This window comes from Eleutherodactylus coqui, chromosome 3 (assembly GCF_035609145.1).
Source record: "Eleutherodactylus coqui strain aEleCoq1 chromosome 3, aEleCoq1.hap1, whole genome shotgun sequence".
In the NCBI taxonomy this organism is placed as follows: Eukaryota; Metazoa; Chordata; class Amphibia; order Anura; family Eleutherodactylidae; genus Eleutherodactylus; species Eleutherodactylus coqui.
Genome location: NC_089839.1, coordinates 54,860,117 through 54,875,112, shown reverse-complemented (window position 1 = coordinate 54,875,112; position 14,996 = coordinate 54,860,117). Strand labels below are relative to the sequence as shown.

The following is a 14,996-nucleotide window of genomic DNA, read 5'->3' as shown; positions in this document are numbered from 1 at the left end:
GGTGTTTTGATCTTTTCCACGGTGAAAACTCCAAACATCGACAAAGGAAAAGAGAAATCAAAATCATATTCAACATAGGTTGCAGAAAACCAAGATTGTGTCTGGGACTGTCATTTTAACACACTTCTCACAGACCTGCTTTGTCTTGCTTTATTTTTAGAATTTTCCCAAACTGTCATCCTTGCTGCTGATTTCGCATATTCATGGGTGCCAAAACTACAACACACGAAGAGAGAAACGAGAATCAAGTACGCTCATAGCAACCTACCGAAACCTGGGATCGAACCAGGGACCTTTAGATCTTCAGTCTAACGCTCTCCCAACTGAGCTATTTCGGCTGCAAGCACAACTTTTTACGATATTCTAAGACCGTCAAATTTGTGGTGTTTTGATCTTTTCCACGGTGAAAACTCCAAACATCGACAAAGGAAAAGAGAAATCAAAATCATATTCAACATAGGTTGCAGAAAACCAAGAATGTGTCTGGGACTGTCATTTTAACACACTTCTCACAGACCTGCTTTGTCTTGCTTTATTTTTAGAATTTTCCCAAACTGCCACACTTGCTGCTGATTTCGCACTTTCACGGGTGCAAAAACTACAACAAACGAAGAGAGAAAAGAGAATTAAGTACGCACATAGCAACCTGCCAAAACCCGGGATCGAACCAGGGACCTTTAGAACTTCAGTCTAACACTCTCCCAACTGAGCTATTCCGGCTGCATACACAATATTTTACGATATTCTAAGACCGTCAAATTTGTGGTGTTTTGATGTTTTCCAGGGAGAAAACGCCAAACATCGACAAAGGAAAAGATAAATCAAAATCATATTCAACATAGGTTGCAGAAAACCAAGATTGTGTCTGGGACTGTCATTTTAACACACTTCTCACAGACCTGCTTTGTCTTGCTTTATTTTTAGAATTTTCCCAAACTGCCAGACTTTCTGCTGATTTCGCACTTTCATGGGTGCCAAAACTACAACACACGAAGAGACAAACGAGTACCAAGTACACTCATAGCAACATGCCGAAACCCGGGATCGAACCAGGGACCTTCAGATCTTCAGTCTAACGCTCTCCCAACTGAGCTATTTCGGCTGCAAGCACAACTTTTTACGATTTTCTAAGACCGTCAAATTTGTGGTGTTTTGATCTTTTCCACGGTGAAAACTCCAAACATCGACAAAGGAAAAGAGAAATCTAAATCATATTCAAAATAGGTTGCAGAAAACCAAGAATGTGTCTGGGACTGTCATTTTAACACACTTCTCACGGACCTGCTTTGTCTTGCTTTATTTTTAGAATTTTCCCAAACTGCCACACTTGTTGCTGATTTCGCACATTCACGGGTGCCAAAACTGCAACAAACGAAGAGAGAAACGAGAATCAAGTACGCTCATAGCAACCTACCGAAACCTGGGATCGAACCAGGGACCTTTAGATCTTCAGTCTAACGCTCTCCCAACTGAGCTATTTCGGCTGCAAGCAAAACTTTTTACGATATTCTAAGACCGTCAAATTTGTGGTGTTTTGATCTTTTCCACGGTGAAAACTCCAAACATCGACAAAGGAAAAGAGAAATCAAAATCATATTCAAAATAGGTTGCAGAAAACCAAGAATGTGTCTGGGACTGTCAAATTTGTGGTGTTTTGATGTTTTCCAGGGAAAAAACTCCAAACATCGGCAAAGGAAAAGAGAACTCAGAATCATATTCAACATAGGCTGCAGAAATGCTAGATTGTGTCTGGGACCATCATTTTAACACTCTTCTGACGGACCTGCTTTGTCTTGCTATATTTTTAGAATATTCCCAAACTGCCGGACTTTCTGCTGATTTCGCACTTTCATGGGTGCCAAAACTACAACACACGAAGAGAGAAACGAGAACCAAGTACGCTCATAGCAACATGCCGAAACACGGGATCGAACCAGGGACCTTTAGATCTTCAGTCTAACGCTCTCCCAACTGAGCTATTTCGGCTGCTAGCACAACTTTTTACGATATTCTAAGACCGTCAAATTTGTGGTGTTTTGATCTTTTCCACGGTGAAAACTCCAAACATCGACAAAGGAAAAGAGAAATCAAAATCATATTCAACATAGGTTGCAGAAAACCAAGATTGTGTCTGGGACTGTCATTTTAACACACTTCTCACAGACCTGCTTTGTCTTGCTTTATTTTTAGAATTTTCCCAAACTGTCATCCTTGCTGCTGATTTCGCACATTCATGGGTGCCAAAACTACAACACACGAAGAGAGAAACGAGAACCAAGTACGCTCATAGCAACATGCCGAAACCCGGGACTTTTAGATCTTCAATCTAACGCTCTCCCAACTGAGCTATTTCGGCTGCAAGCGCAGCTTTTTACGATATTCTAAGACCGTCAAATTTGTGGTGTTTTGATCTTTTCCACGGTGAAAACTCCAAACATCGACAAAGGAAAAGAGAAATCAAAATCATATTCAAAATAGGTTGCAGAAAACCAAGAATGTGTCTGGGACTGTCACTTTAACACACTTCTCACGGACCTGCTTTGTCTTGCTTTATTTTTAGAATTTTCCCAAACTGCCACACTTGCTGCTGATTTCGCACTTTCATAGGTGCCAAAACTACAACACACGAAGAGAGAAACGAGTACCAAGTACACTCATAGCAACATGCCGAAACCCGGGATCGAACCAGGGACCTTTAGATCTTCAGTCTAACGCTCTCCCAACTGAGCTATTTCGGCTGCATACACAATGTTTTACGATATTCTAAGACCGTCAAAATTGTGGTGTTTTGATGTTTTCCAGGGAGAAAACGCCAAACATCGACAAAGGAAAAGAGAAATCAAAATCATATTCAACATAGGTTGCAGAAAACCAAGATTGTGTCTGGGACTGTCATTTTAACACACTTCTCACAGACCTGCTTTGTCTTGCTTTATTTTTAGAATTTTCCCAAACTGCCAGACTTTCTGCTGATTTCGCACTTTCATGGGTGCCAAAACTATAACACACGAAGAGACAAACGAGTACCAAGTACGCTCATAGCAACATGCCGAAACCCGGGATCGAACCAGGGACCTTCAGATCTTCAGCCTAACGCTCTCCCAACTGAGCTATTTCGGCTGCAAGCACAACTTTTTACGATATTCTAAGACCGTCAAATTTGTGGTGTTTTGATCTTTTCCACGGTGAAAACTCCAAATATCGACAAAGGAAAAGAGAAATCAAAATCATATTCAAAATAGGTTGCAGAAAACCAAGAATGTGTCTGGGACCATCATTTTAACACTCTTCTGACGGACCTGCTTTGTCTTGCTATATTTTTAGAATATTCCCAAACTGCCAGACTTTCTGCTGATTTCGCACTTTCATGGGTGCCAAAACTACAACACACGAAGAGAGAAACGAGAACCAAGTACGCTCATAGCAACATGCCGAAACACGGGATCAAACCAGGGACCTTTAGATCTTCAGTCTAACGCTCTCCCAACTGAGCTATTTCGGCTGCAAGCACAACTTTTTACGATATTCTAAGACCGTCAAATTTGTGGTGTTTTGATCTTTTCCACGGTGAAAACTCCAAACATCGACAAAGGAAAAGAGAAATCAAAATCATATTCAAAATAGGTTGCAGAAAACCAAGAATGTGTCTGGGACTGTCATTTTAACACACTTCTCACGGACCTGCTTTGTCTTGCTTTATTTTTAGAATTTTCCCAAACTGCCACACTTGTTGCTGATTTCGCACATTCACGGGTGCCAAAACTGCAACAAACGAAGAGAGAAACGAGAATCAAGTACGCTCATAGCAACCTACCGAAACCTGGGATCGAACCAGGGACCTTTAGATCTTCAGTCTAACGCTCTCCCAACTGAGCTATTTCGGCTGCAAGCACAACTTTTTACGATATTCTAAGACCGTCAAATTTGTGGTGTTTTGATCTTTTCCACGGTGAAAACTCCAAACATCGACAAAGGAAAAGAGAAATCAAAATCATATTCAAAATAGGTTGCAGAAAACCAAGAATGTGTCTGGGACTGTCATTTTAACACACTTCTCACAGACCTGCTTTGTCTTGCTTTATTTTTAGAATTTTCCCAAACTGCCACACTTGCTGCTGATTTCGCACTTTCACGGGTGCAAAAACTACAACAAACGAAGAGAGAAAAGAGAATTAAGTACGCACATAGCAACCTGCCAAAACCCGGGATCGAACCAGGGACTTTTAGATCTTCAGTCTAACGCTCTCCCAACTGAGCTATTTCGGCTGCAAGCACAACTTTTTACGATATTCTAAGACCGTCAAATTTGTGGTGTTTTGACATCGACAAAGGAAAAGAGAAATCAAAATCATATTCAAAATAGGTTGCAGAAAACCAAGAATGTGTCTGGGACTGTCATTTTAACACACTTCTCACGGACCTGCTTTGTCTTGCTTTATTTTTAGAATTTTCCCAAACTGCCAGACTTGCTGCTGATTTCGCACTTTCATGGGTGCCAAAACTACAACACACGAAGAGAGAAACAAGTACCAAGTACACTCATAGCAACATGCCGAAACCCGGGATTGAACCAGGGACCTTTAGATCTTCAGTCTAACGCTCTCCCAACTGAGCTATTTCGGCTGCAAGCACAACTTTTTACGATATTCTAAGACCGTCAAATTTGTGGTGTTTTGATCTTTTCCACGGTGAAAACTCCAAACATCGACAAAGGAAAAGAGAAATCAAAATCATATTCAAAATAGGTTGCAGAAGACCAAGAATGTGTCTGGGACTGTCATTTTAACACACTTCTCACGGACCTGCTTTGTCTTGCTTTATTTTTAGAATTTTCCCAAACTGCCAGACTTGCTGCTGATTTCGCACTTTCATGGGTGCCAAAACTACAACACACGAAGAGAGAAACGAGAACCAAGTACGCTCATAGCAACATGCCGAAACCCGGGATCGAACCAGGGACCTTTAGATCTTCAGTCTAACACTCTCCCAACTGAGCTATTTCGGCTGCAAGCACAACTTTTTACGATATTCTAAGACCGTAAAATTTGTGGTGTTTTGATCTTTTCCACGGTGAAAACTCCAAACATCGACAAAGGAAAAGAGAAATCAAAATCATATTCAACATAGGTTGCAGAAAACCAAGATTGTGTCTGGGACTGTCATTTTAACACACTTCTCACGGACCTGCTTTGTCTTGCTTTTTTTTTAGAATTTTCCCAAACTGCCACACTTGCTGCTGATTTCGCACTTTCATGGGTGCCAAAACTACAACACACGAAGAGAGAAACTAGAACCAAGTACGCTCATAGCAACATGCCGAAACCCGGGATCGAACCAGGGACCTTTAGATCTTCAGTCTAACGCTCTCCCAACTGAGCTATTTCGGCTGCAAGCGCAACTTTTTACGATATTCTAAGACCGTAAAATTTGTGGTGTTTTGACATCGACAAAGGAAAAGAGAAATCAAAATCATATTCAAAATGGGTTGCAGAAAACCAAGAATGTGTCTGGGACTGTCATTTTAACACACTTCTCACGGACCTGCTTTGTCTTGCTTTATTTTTAGAATTTTCCCAAACTGCCAGACTTGCTGCTGATTTCGCACTTTCATGGGTGCCAAAACTACAAAACACAAAGAGAGAAACGAGTACCAAGTACACTCATAGCAACATGCTGAAACCCGGGATCGAACATGGGACCTTTAGATCTTCAATCTAATGCTCTCCCAACTAGGCTATTTCGGCTGCAAGTGCAACTTTTTACGATATTCTAAGACCGTCAAATTTGTGGTGTTTTGATCTTTTCCACGGTGAAAACTCCAAACATCGACAAAGGAAAAAAGAAATCAAAATCATATTCAAAATAAGTTGCAGAAAACCAAGAATGTGTCTGGGATTGTCATTTTAACACACTTCTCATGGACCTGCTTTGTCTTGCTTTATTTTTAGAATTTTCCCAAACTGCCAGACTTGCTGCTGATTTCGCACTTTCATGGGTGCCAAAACTACAAAACACAAAGAGAGAAACGAGTACACTCATAGCAACATGCTGAAACCCGGGATCGAACCAGGGACCTTTAGATCTTCAATCTAATGCTCTCCCAACTGAGCTATTTCGGCTGCAAGTGCAACTTTTTACGATATTCTAAGACCGTCAAATTTGTGGTGTTTTGATCTTTTCCACGGTGAAAACTCCAAACATCGACAAAGGAAAAAAGAAATCAAAATCATATTCAAAATAAGTTGCACAAAACCAAGAATGTGTCTGGGATTGTCATTTTAACACACTTCTCACGGACCTGCTTTGTCTTGCTTTATTTTTAGAATTTTCCCAAACTGCCAGACTTTCTGCTGATTTCGCACTTTCATGGGTGCCAAAACTACAACACACGAAGAGAGAAACGAGTACCAAGTACACTCATAACAACATGCCGAAACCCGGGATCGAACCAGGGACCTTTAGATCTTCAGTCTAACGCTCTCCCAACTGAGCTATTTCGGCTGCAAGCACAACTTTTTACGATATTCTAAGACCGTCAAATTTGTGGTGTTTTGATCTTTTCCACGGTGAAAACTCCAAACATCGACAAAGGAAAAGAGATATCAAAATCATATTCAAAATAGGTTGCAGAAAACCAAGAATGTGTCTGGGACTGTCATTTTAACACACTTCTCACGGACCTGCTTTGTCTTGCTATATTTTTAGAATTTTCCCAAACTGCCAGACTTTCTGCTGATTTCGCACTTTCATGGGTGCCAAAACTACAACACACGAAGAGAGAAACGAGTACCAAGTACACTCATAGCAACATGCCGAAACCCGGGATTGAACCAGGGACCTTTAGATCTTCAGTCTGACGCTCTCCCAACTGAGCTATTTCGGCTGCAAGCACAACTTTTTACGATATTCTAAGACCGTAAAATTTGTGGTGTTTTGATCTTTTCCACGGTGAAAACTCCAAACATCGACAAAGGAAAAGAGAAATCAAAATCATATTCAACATAGGTTGCAGAAAACCAAGATTGTGTCTGGGACTGTCATTTTAACACACTTCTCACGGACCTGCTTTGTCTTGCTTTTTTTTTAGAATTTTCCCAAACTGCCACACTTGCTGCTGATTTCGCACTTTCATGGGTGCCAAAACTACAACACACGAAGAGAGAAACTAGAACCAAGTACGCTCATAGCAACATGCCGAAACCCGGGATCGAACCAGGGACCTTTAGATCTTCAGTCTAACGCTCTCCCAACTGAGCTATTTCGGCTGCAAGCGCAACTTTTTACGATATTCTAAGACCGTAAAATTTGTGGTGTTTTGACATCGACAAAGGAAAAGAGAAATCAAAATCATATTCAAAATGGGTTGCAGAAAACCAAGAATGTGTCTGGGACTGTCATTTTAACACACTTCTCACGGACCTGCTTTGTCTTGCTTTATTTTTAGAATTTTCCCAAACTGCCAGACTTGCTGCTGATTTCGCACTTTCATGGGTGCCAAAACTACAAAACACAAAGAGAGAAACGAGTACCAAGTACACTCATAGCAACATGCTGAAACCCGGGATCGAACATGGGACCTTTAGATCTTCAATCTAATGCTCTCCCAACTAGGCTATTTCGGCTGCAAGTGCAACTTTTTACGATATTCTAAGACCGTCAAATTTGTGGTGTTTTGATCTTTTCCACGGTGAAAACTCCAAACATCGACAAAGGAAAAAAGAAATCAAAATCATATTCAAAATAAGTTGCAGAAAACCAAGAATGTGTCTGGGATTGTCATTTTAACACACTTCTCATGGACCTGCTTTGTCTTGCTTTATTTTTAGAATTTTCCCAAACTGCCAGACTTGCTGCTGATTTCGCACTTTCATGGGTGCCAAAACTACAAAACACAAAGAGAGAAACGAGTACACTCATAGCAACATGCTGAAACCCGGGATCGAACCAGGGACCTTTAGATCTTCAATCTAATGCTCTCCCAACTGAGCTATTTCGGCTGCAAGTGCAACTTTTTACGATATTCTAAGACCGTCAAATTTGTGGTGTTTTGATCTTTTCCACGGTGAAAACTCCAAACATCGACAAAGGAAAAAAGAAATCAAAATCATATTCAAAATAAGTTGCACAAAACCAAGAATGTGTCTGGGATTGTCATTTTAACACACTTCTCACGGACCTGCTTTGTCTTGCTTTATTTTTAGAATTTTCCCAAACTGCCAGACTTTCTGCTGATTTCGCACTTTCATGGGTGCCAAAACTACAACACACGAAGAGAGAAACGAGTACCAAGTACACTCATAACAACATGCCGAAACCCGGGATCGAACCAGGGACCTTTAGATCTTCAGTCTAACGCTCTCCCAACTGAGCTATTTCGGCTGCAAGCACAACTTTTTACGATATTCTAAGACCGTCAAATTTGTGGTGTTTTGATCTTTTCCACGGTGAAAACTCCAAACATCGACAAAGGAAAAGAGATATCAAAATCATATTCAAAATAGGTTGCAGAAAACCAAGAATGTGTCTGGGACTGTCATTTTAACACACTTCTCACGGACCTGCTTTGTCTTGCTATATTTTTAGAATTTTCCCAAACTGCCAGACTTTCTGCTGATTTCGCACTTTCATGGGTGCCAAAACTACAACACACGAAGAGAGAAACGAGTACCAAGTACACTCATAGCAACATGCCGAAACCCGGGATTGAACCAGGGACCTTTAGATCTTCAGTCTGACGCTCTCCCAACTGAGCTATTTCGGCTGCAAGCACAACTTTTTACGATATTCTAAGACCGTCAAATTTGTGGTGTTTTGATCTTTTCCACGGTGAAAACTCCAAACATCGACAAAGGAAAAGAGAAATCAAAATCATATTCAAAATAGGTTGCAGAAAACCAAGAATGTGTCTGGGACTGTCATTTTAACACACTTCTCACGGACCTGCTTTGTCTTGCTTTATTTTTAGAATTTTCCCAAACTGCCAGACTTGCTGCTGATTTCGCACTTTCATGGGTGCCAAAACTACAACACACGAAGAGAGAAACGAGAACCAAGTACGCTCATAGCAACATGCCGAAACCCGGGATCGAACCAGGGACCTTTAGATCTTCAGTCTAACGCTCTCCCAACCGAGCTATTTCGGCTGCAAGCACAACTTTTTACGATATTCTAAGACCGTCAAATTTGTGGTGTTTTGATCTTTTCCACGGTGAAAACTCCAAACATCGACAAAGGAAAAGAGAAATCAAAATCATATTCAACATAGGTTGCAGAAAACCAAGATTGTGTCTGGGACTGTCATTTTAACACACTTCTCACGGACCTGCTTTGTCTTGCTTTATTTTTAGAATTTTTCCAAACTGCCACACTTGCTGCTGATTTCGCACTTTCATGGGTGCCAAAACTACAACACACGAAGAGAGAAACTAGAACCAAGTACGCTCATAGCAACATGCCGAAACCCGGGATCGAACCAGGGACCTTTAGATCTTCAGTCTAACGCTCTCCCAACTGAGCTATTTCGGCTGCAAGCACAACTTTTTACGATATTCTAAGACCGTCAAATTTGTGGTGTTTTGATCTTTTCCACGGTGAAAACTCCAAACATCGACAAAGGAAAAGAGAAATCAAAATCATATTCAACATAGGTTGCAGAAAACCAAGATTGTGTCTGGGACTGTCATTTTAACACACTTCTCACGGACCTGCTTTGTCTTGCTTTATTTTTAGAATTTTTCCAAACTGCCACACTTGCTGCTGATTTCGCACTTTCATGGGTGCCAAAACTACAACACACGAAGAGAGAAACTAGAACCAAGTACGCTCATAGCAACATGCCGAAACCCGGGATCGAACCAGGGACCTTTAGATCTTCAGCCTAACGCTCTCCCAACTGAGCTATTTCGGCTGCAAGCGCAACTTTTTACGATATTCTAAGACCGTAAAATTTGTGGTGTTTTGACATCGACAAAGGAAAAGAGAAATCAAAATCATATTCAAAATAGGTTGCAGAAAACCAAGAATGTGTCTGGGACTGTCATTTTAACACACTTCTCACGGACCTGCTTTGTCTTGCTTTATTTTTAGAATTTTCCCAAACTGCCAGACTTGCTGCTGATTTCGCACTTTCATGGGTGCCAAAACTACAAAACACAAAGAGAGAAACGAGTACCAAGTACACTCATAGCAACATGCTGAAACCCGGGATCGAACATGGGACCTTTAGATCTTCAATCTAATGCTCTCCCAACTAGGCTATTTCGGCTGCAAGTGCAACTTTTTACGATATTCTAAGACCGTCAAATTTGTGGTGTTTTGATCTTTTCCACGGTGAAAACTCCAAACATCGACAAAGGAAAAAAGAAATCAAAATCATATTCAACATAGGTTGCAGAAAACCAAGATTGTGTCTGGGACTGTCATTTTAACACACTTCTCACAGACCTGCTTTGTCTTGCTTTATTTTTAGAATTTTCCCAAACTGCCAGACTTTCTGCTGATTTCGCACTTTCATGGGTGCCAAAACTATAACACACGAAGAGACAAACGAGTACCAAGTACACTCATAGCAACATGCCGAAACCCGGGATCGAACCAGGGACCTTCAGATCTTCAGTCTAACGCTCTCCCAACTGAGCTATTTCGGCTGCAAGCACAACTTTTTACGATATTCTAAGACCGTCAAATTTGTGGTGTTTTGATCTTTTCCACGGTGAAAACTCCAAACATCGACAAAGGAAAAGAGAAATCAAAATCATATTCAACATAGGTTGCAGAAAACCAAGATTGTGTCTGGGACTGTCATTTTAACACACTTCTCACAGACCTGCTTTGTCTTGCTTTATTTTTAGAATTTTCCCAAACTGTCATCCTTGCTGCTGATTTCGCATATTCATGGGTGCCAAAACTACAACACACGAAGAGAGAAACGAGAATCAAGTACGCTCATAGCAACCTACCGAAACCTGGGATCGAACCAGGGACCTTTAGATCTTCAGTCTAACGCTCTCCCAACTGAGCTATTTCGGCTGCAAGCACAACTTTTTACGATATTCTAAGACCGTCAAATTTGTGGTGTTTTGATCTTTTCCACGGTGAAAACTCCAAACATCGACAAAGGAAAAGAGAAATCAAAATCATATTCAACATAGGTTGCAGAAAACCAAGAATGTGTCTGGGACTGTCATTTTAACACACTTCTCACAGACCTGCTTTGTCTTGCTTTATTTTTAGAATTTTCCCAAACTGCCACACTTGCTGCTGATTTCGCACTTTCACGGGTGCAAAAACTACAACAAACGAAGAGAGAAAAGAGAATTAAGTACGCACATAGCAACCTGCCAAAACCCGGGATCGAACCAGGGACCTTTAGAACTTCAGTCTAACACTCTCCCAACTGAGCTATTCCGGCTGCATACACAATATTTTACGATATTCTAAGACCGTCAAATTTGTGGTGTTTTGATGTTTTCCAGGGAGAAAACGCCAAACATCGACAAAGGAAAAGAGAAATCAAAATCATATTCAACATAGGTTGCAGAAAACCAAGATTGTGTCTGGGACTGTCATTTTAACACACTTCTCACAGACCTGCTTTGTCTTGCTTTATTTTTAGAATTTTCCCAAACTGCCAGACTTTCTGCTGATTTCGCACTTTCATGGGTGCCAAAACTACAACACACGAAGAGACAAACGAGTACCAAGTACACTCATAGCAACATGCCGAAACCCGGGATCGAACCAGGGACCTTCAGATCTTCAGTCTAACGCTCTCCCAACTGAGCTATTTCGGCTGCAAGCACAACTTTTTACGATTTTCTAAGACCGTCAAATTTGTGGTGTTTTGATCTTTTCCACGGTGAAAACTCCAAACATCGACAAAGGAAAAGAGAAATCTAAATCATATTCAAAATAGGTTGCAGAAAACCAAGAATGTGTCTGGGACTGTCATTTTAACACACTTCTCACGGACCTGCTTTGTCTTGCTTTATTTTTAGAATTTTCCCAAACTGCCACACTTGTTGCTGATTTCGCACATTCACGGGTGCCAAAACTGCAACAAACGAAGAGAGAAACGAGAATCAAGTACGCTCATAGCAACCTACCGAAACCTGGGATCGAACCAGGGACCTTTAGATCTTCAGTCTAACGCTCTCCCAACTGAGCTATTTCGGCTGCAAGCAAAACTTTTTACGATATTCTAAGACCGTCAAATTTGTGGTGTTTTGATCTTTTCCACGGTGAAAACTCCAAACATCGACAAAGGAAAAGAGAAATCAAAATCATATTCAAAATAGGTTGCAGAAAACCAAGAATGTGTCTGGGACTGTCAAATTTGTGGTGTTTTGATGTTTTCCAGGGAAAAAACTCCAAACATCGGCAAAGGAAAAGAGAACTCAGAATCATATTCAACATAGGCTGCAGAAATGCTAGATTGTGTCTGGGACCATCATTTTAACACTCTTCTGACGGACCTGCTTTGTCTTGCTATATTTTTAGAATATTCCCAAACTGCCGGACTTTCTGCTGATTTCGCACTTTCATGGGTGCCAAAACTACAACACACGAAGAGAGAAACGAGAACCAAGTACGCTCATAGCAACATGCCGAAACACGGGATCGAACCAGGGACCTTTAGATCTTCAGTCTAACGCTCTCCCAACTGAGCTATTTCGGCTGCTAGCACAACTTTTTACGATATTCTAAGACCGTCAAATTTGTGGTGTTTTGATCTTTTCCACGGTGAAAACTCCAAACATCGACAAAGGAAAAGAGAAATCAAAATCATATTCAACATAGGTTGCAGAAAACCAAGATTGTGTCTGGGACTGTCATTTTAACACACTTCTCACAGACCTGCTTTGTCTTGCTTTATTTTTAGAATTTTCCCAAACTGTCATCCTTGCTGCTGATTTCGCACATTCATGGGTGCCAAAACTACAACACACGAAGAGAGAAACGAGAACCAAGTACGCTCATAGCAACATGCCGAAACCCGGGACTTTTAGATCTTCAATCTAACGCTCTCCCAACTGAGCTATTTCGGCTGCAAGCGCAGCTTTTTACGATATTCTAAGACCGTCAAATTTGTGGTGTTTTGATCTTTTCCACGGTGAAAACTCCAAACATCGACAAAGGAAAAGAGAAATCAAAATCATATTCAAAATAGGTTGCAGAAAACCAAGAATGTGTCTGGGACTGTCACTTTAACACACTTCTCACGGACCTGCTTTGTCTTGCTTTATTTTTAGAATTTTCCCAAACTGCCACACTTGCTGCTGATTTCGCACTTTCATAGGTGCCAAAACTACAACACACGAAGAGAGAAACGAGTACCAAGTACACTCATAGCAACATGCCGAAACCCGGGATCGAACCAGGGACCTTTAGATCTTCAGTCTAACGCTCTCCCAACTGAGCTATTTCGGCTGCATACACAATGTTTTACGATATTCTAAGACCGTCAAAATTGTGGTGTTTTGATGTTTTCCAGGGAGAAAACGCCAAACATCGACAAAGGAAAAGAGAAATCAAAATCATATTCAACATAGGTTGCAGAAAACCAAGATTGTGTCTGGGACTGTCATTTTAACACACTTCTCACAGACCTGCTTTGTCTTGCTTTATTTTTAGAATTTTCCCAAACTGCCAGACTTTCTGCTGATTTCGCACTTTCATGGGTGCCAAAACTATAACACACGAAGAGACAAACGAGTACCAAGTACGCTCATAGCAACATGCCGAAACCCGGGATCGAACCAGGGACCTTCAGATCTTCAGCCTAACGCTCTCCCAACTGAGCTATTTCGGCTGCAAGCACAACTTTTTACGATATTCTAAGACCGTCAAATTTGTGGTGTTTTGATCTTTTCCACGGTGAAAACTCCAAATATCGACAAAGGAAAAGAGAAATCAAAATCATATTCAAAATAGGTTGCAGAAAACCAAGAATGTGTCTGGGACCATCATTTTAACACTCTTCTGACGGACCTGCTTTGTCTTGCTATATTTTTAGAATATTCCCAAACTGCCAGACTTTCTGCTGATTTCGCACTTTCATGGGTGCCAAAACTACAACACACGAAGAGAGAAACGAGAACCAAGTACGCTCATAGCAACATGCCGAAACACGGGATCAAACCAGGGACCTTTAGATCTTCAGTCTAACGCTCTCCCAACTGAGCTATTTCGGCTGCAAGCACAACTTTTTACGATATTCTAAGACCGTCAAATTTGTGGTGTTTTGATCTTTTCCACGGTGAAAACTCCAAACATCGACAAAGGAAAAGAGAAATCAAAATCATATTCAAAATAGGTTGCAGAAAACCAAGAATGTGTCTGGGACTGTCATTTTAACACACTTCTCACGGACCTGCTTTGTCTTGCTTTATTTTTAGAATTTTCCCAAACTGCCACACTTGTTGCTGATTTCGCACATTCACGGGTGCCAAAACTGCAACAAACGAAGAGAGAAACGAGAATCAAGTACGCTCATAGCAACCTACCGAAACCTGGGATCGAACCAGGGACCTTTAGATCTTCAGTCTAACGCTCTCCCAACTGAGCTATTTCGGCTGCAAGCACAACTTTTTACGATATTCTAAGACCGTCAAATTTGTGGTGTTTTGATCTTTTCCACGGTGAAAACTCCAAACATCGACAAAGGAAAAGAGAAATCAAAATCATATTCAAAATAGGTTGCAGAAAACCAAGAATGTGTCTGGGACTGTCATTTTAACACACTTCTCACAGACCTGCTTTGTCTTGCTTTATTTTTAGAATTTTCCCAAACTGCCACACTTGCTGCTGATTTCGCACTTTCACGGGTGCAAAAACTACAACAAACGAAGAGAGAAAAGAGAATTAAGTACGCACATAGCAACCTGCCAAAACCCGGGATCGAACCAGGGACTTTTAGATCTTCAGTCTAACGCTCTCCCAACTGAGCTATTTCGGCTGCAAGCACAACTTTTTACGATATTCTAAGACCGTCAAAT

At 41.0% G+C, this 14,996-nt stretch overlaps 8 non-coding genes across 8 annotated transcripts; all 8 read right to left on the bottom strand.

Moving 5' to 3' along the window:
* Window positions 1–2,665: 2,665 nt before the first annotated feature.
* TRNAF-GAA (transfer RNA phenylalanine (anticodon GAA)) lies at window positions 2,666–2,738 on the bottom strand. Its single transcript has one exon. It is a non-coding gene; the product is annotated as a tRNA-Phe (tRNA).
* Window positions 2,739–4,550: 1,812 nt separating this feature from the next.
* Window positions 4,551–4,623, bottom strand: TRNAF-GAA (transfer RNA phenylalanine (anticodon GAA)). Its single transcript has one exon. It is a non-coding gene; the product is annotated as a tRNA-Phe (tRNA).
* Window positions 4,624–5,314: 691 nt separating this feature from the next.
* On the bottom strand, window positions 5,315–5,387 carry TRNAF-GAA (transfer RNA phenylalanine (anticodon GAA)). Its single transcript has one exon. It is a non-coding gene; the product is annotated as a tRNA-Phe (tRNA).
* A 1,041-nt stretch (window positions 5,388–6,428) lies between these two features.
* TRNAF-GAA (transfer RNA phenylalanine (anticodon GAA)) lies at window positions 6,429–6,501 on the bottom strand. Its single transcript has one exon. It is a non-coding gene; the product is annotated as a tRNA-Phe (tRNA).
* Window positions 6,502–7,192: 691 nt separating this feature from the next.
* TRNAF-GAA (transfer RNA phenylalanine (anticodon GAA)) lies at window positions 7,193–7,265 on the bottom strand. Its single transcript has one exon. It is a non-coding gene; the product is annotated as a tRNA-Phe (tRNA).
* Window positions 7,266–8,306: 1,041 nt separating this feature from the next.
* On the bottom strand, window positions 8,307–8,379 carry TRNAF-GAA (transfer RNA phenylalanine (anticodon GAA)). Its single transcript has one exon. It is a non-coding gene; the product is annotated as a tRNA-Phe (tRNA).
* Window positions 8,380–9,452: 1,073 nt separating this feature from the next.
* On the bottom strand, window positions 9,453–9,525 carry TRNAF-GAA (transfer RNA phenylalanine (anticodon GAA)). Its single transcript has one exon. It is a non-coding gene; the product is annotated as a tRNA-Phe (tRNA).
* A 3,830-nt stretch (window positions 9,526–13,355) lies between these two features.
* On the bottom strand, window positions 13,356–13,428 carry TRNAF-GAA (transfer RNA phenylalanine (anticodon GAA)). Its single transcript has one exon. It is a non-coding gene; the product is annotated as a tRNA-Phe (tRNA).
* Between the last annotated feature and the right edge of the window lie 1,568 nt (window positions 13,429–14,996).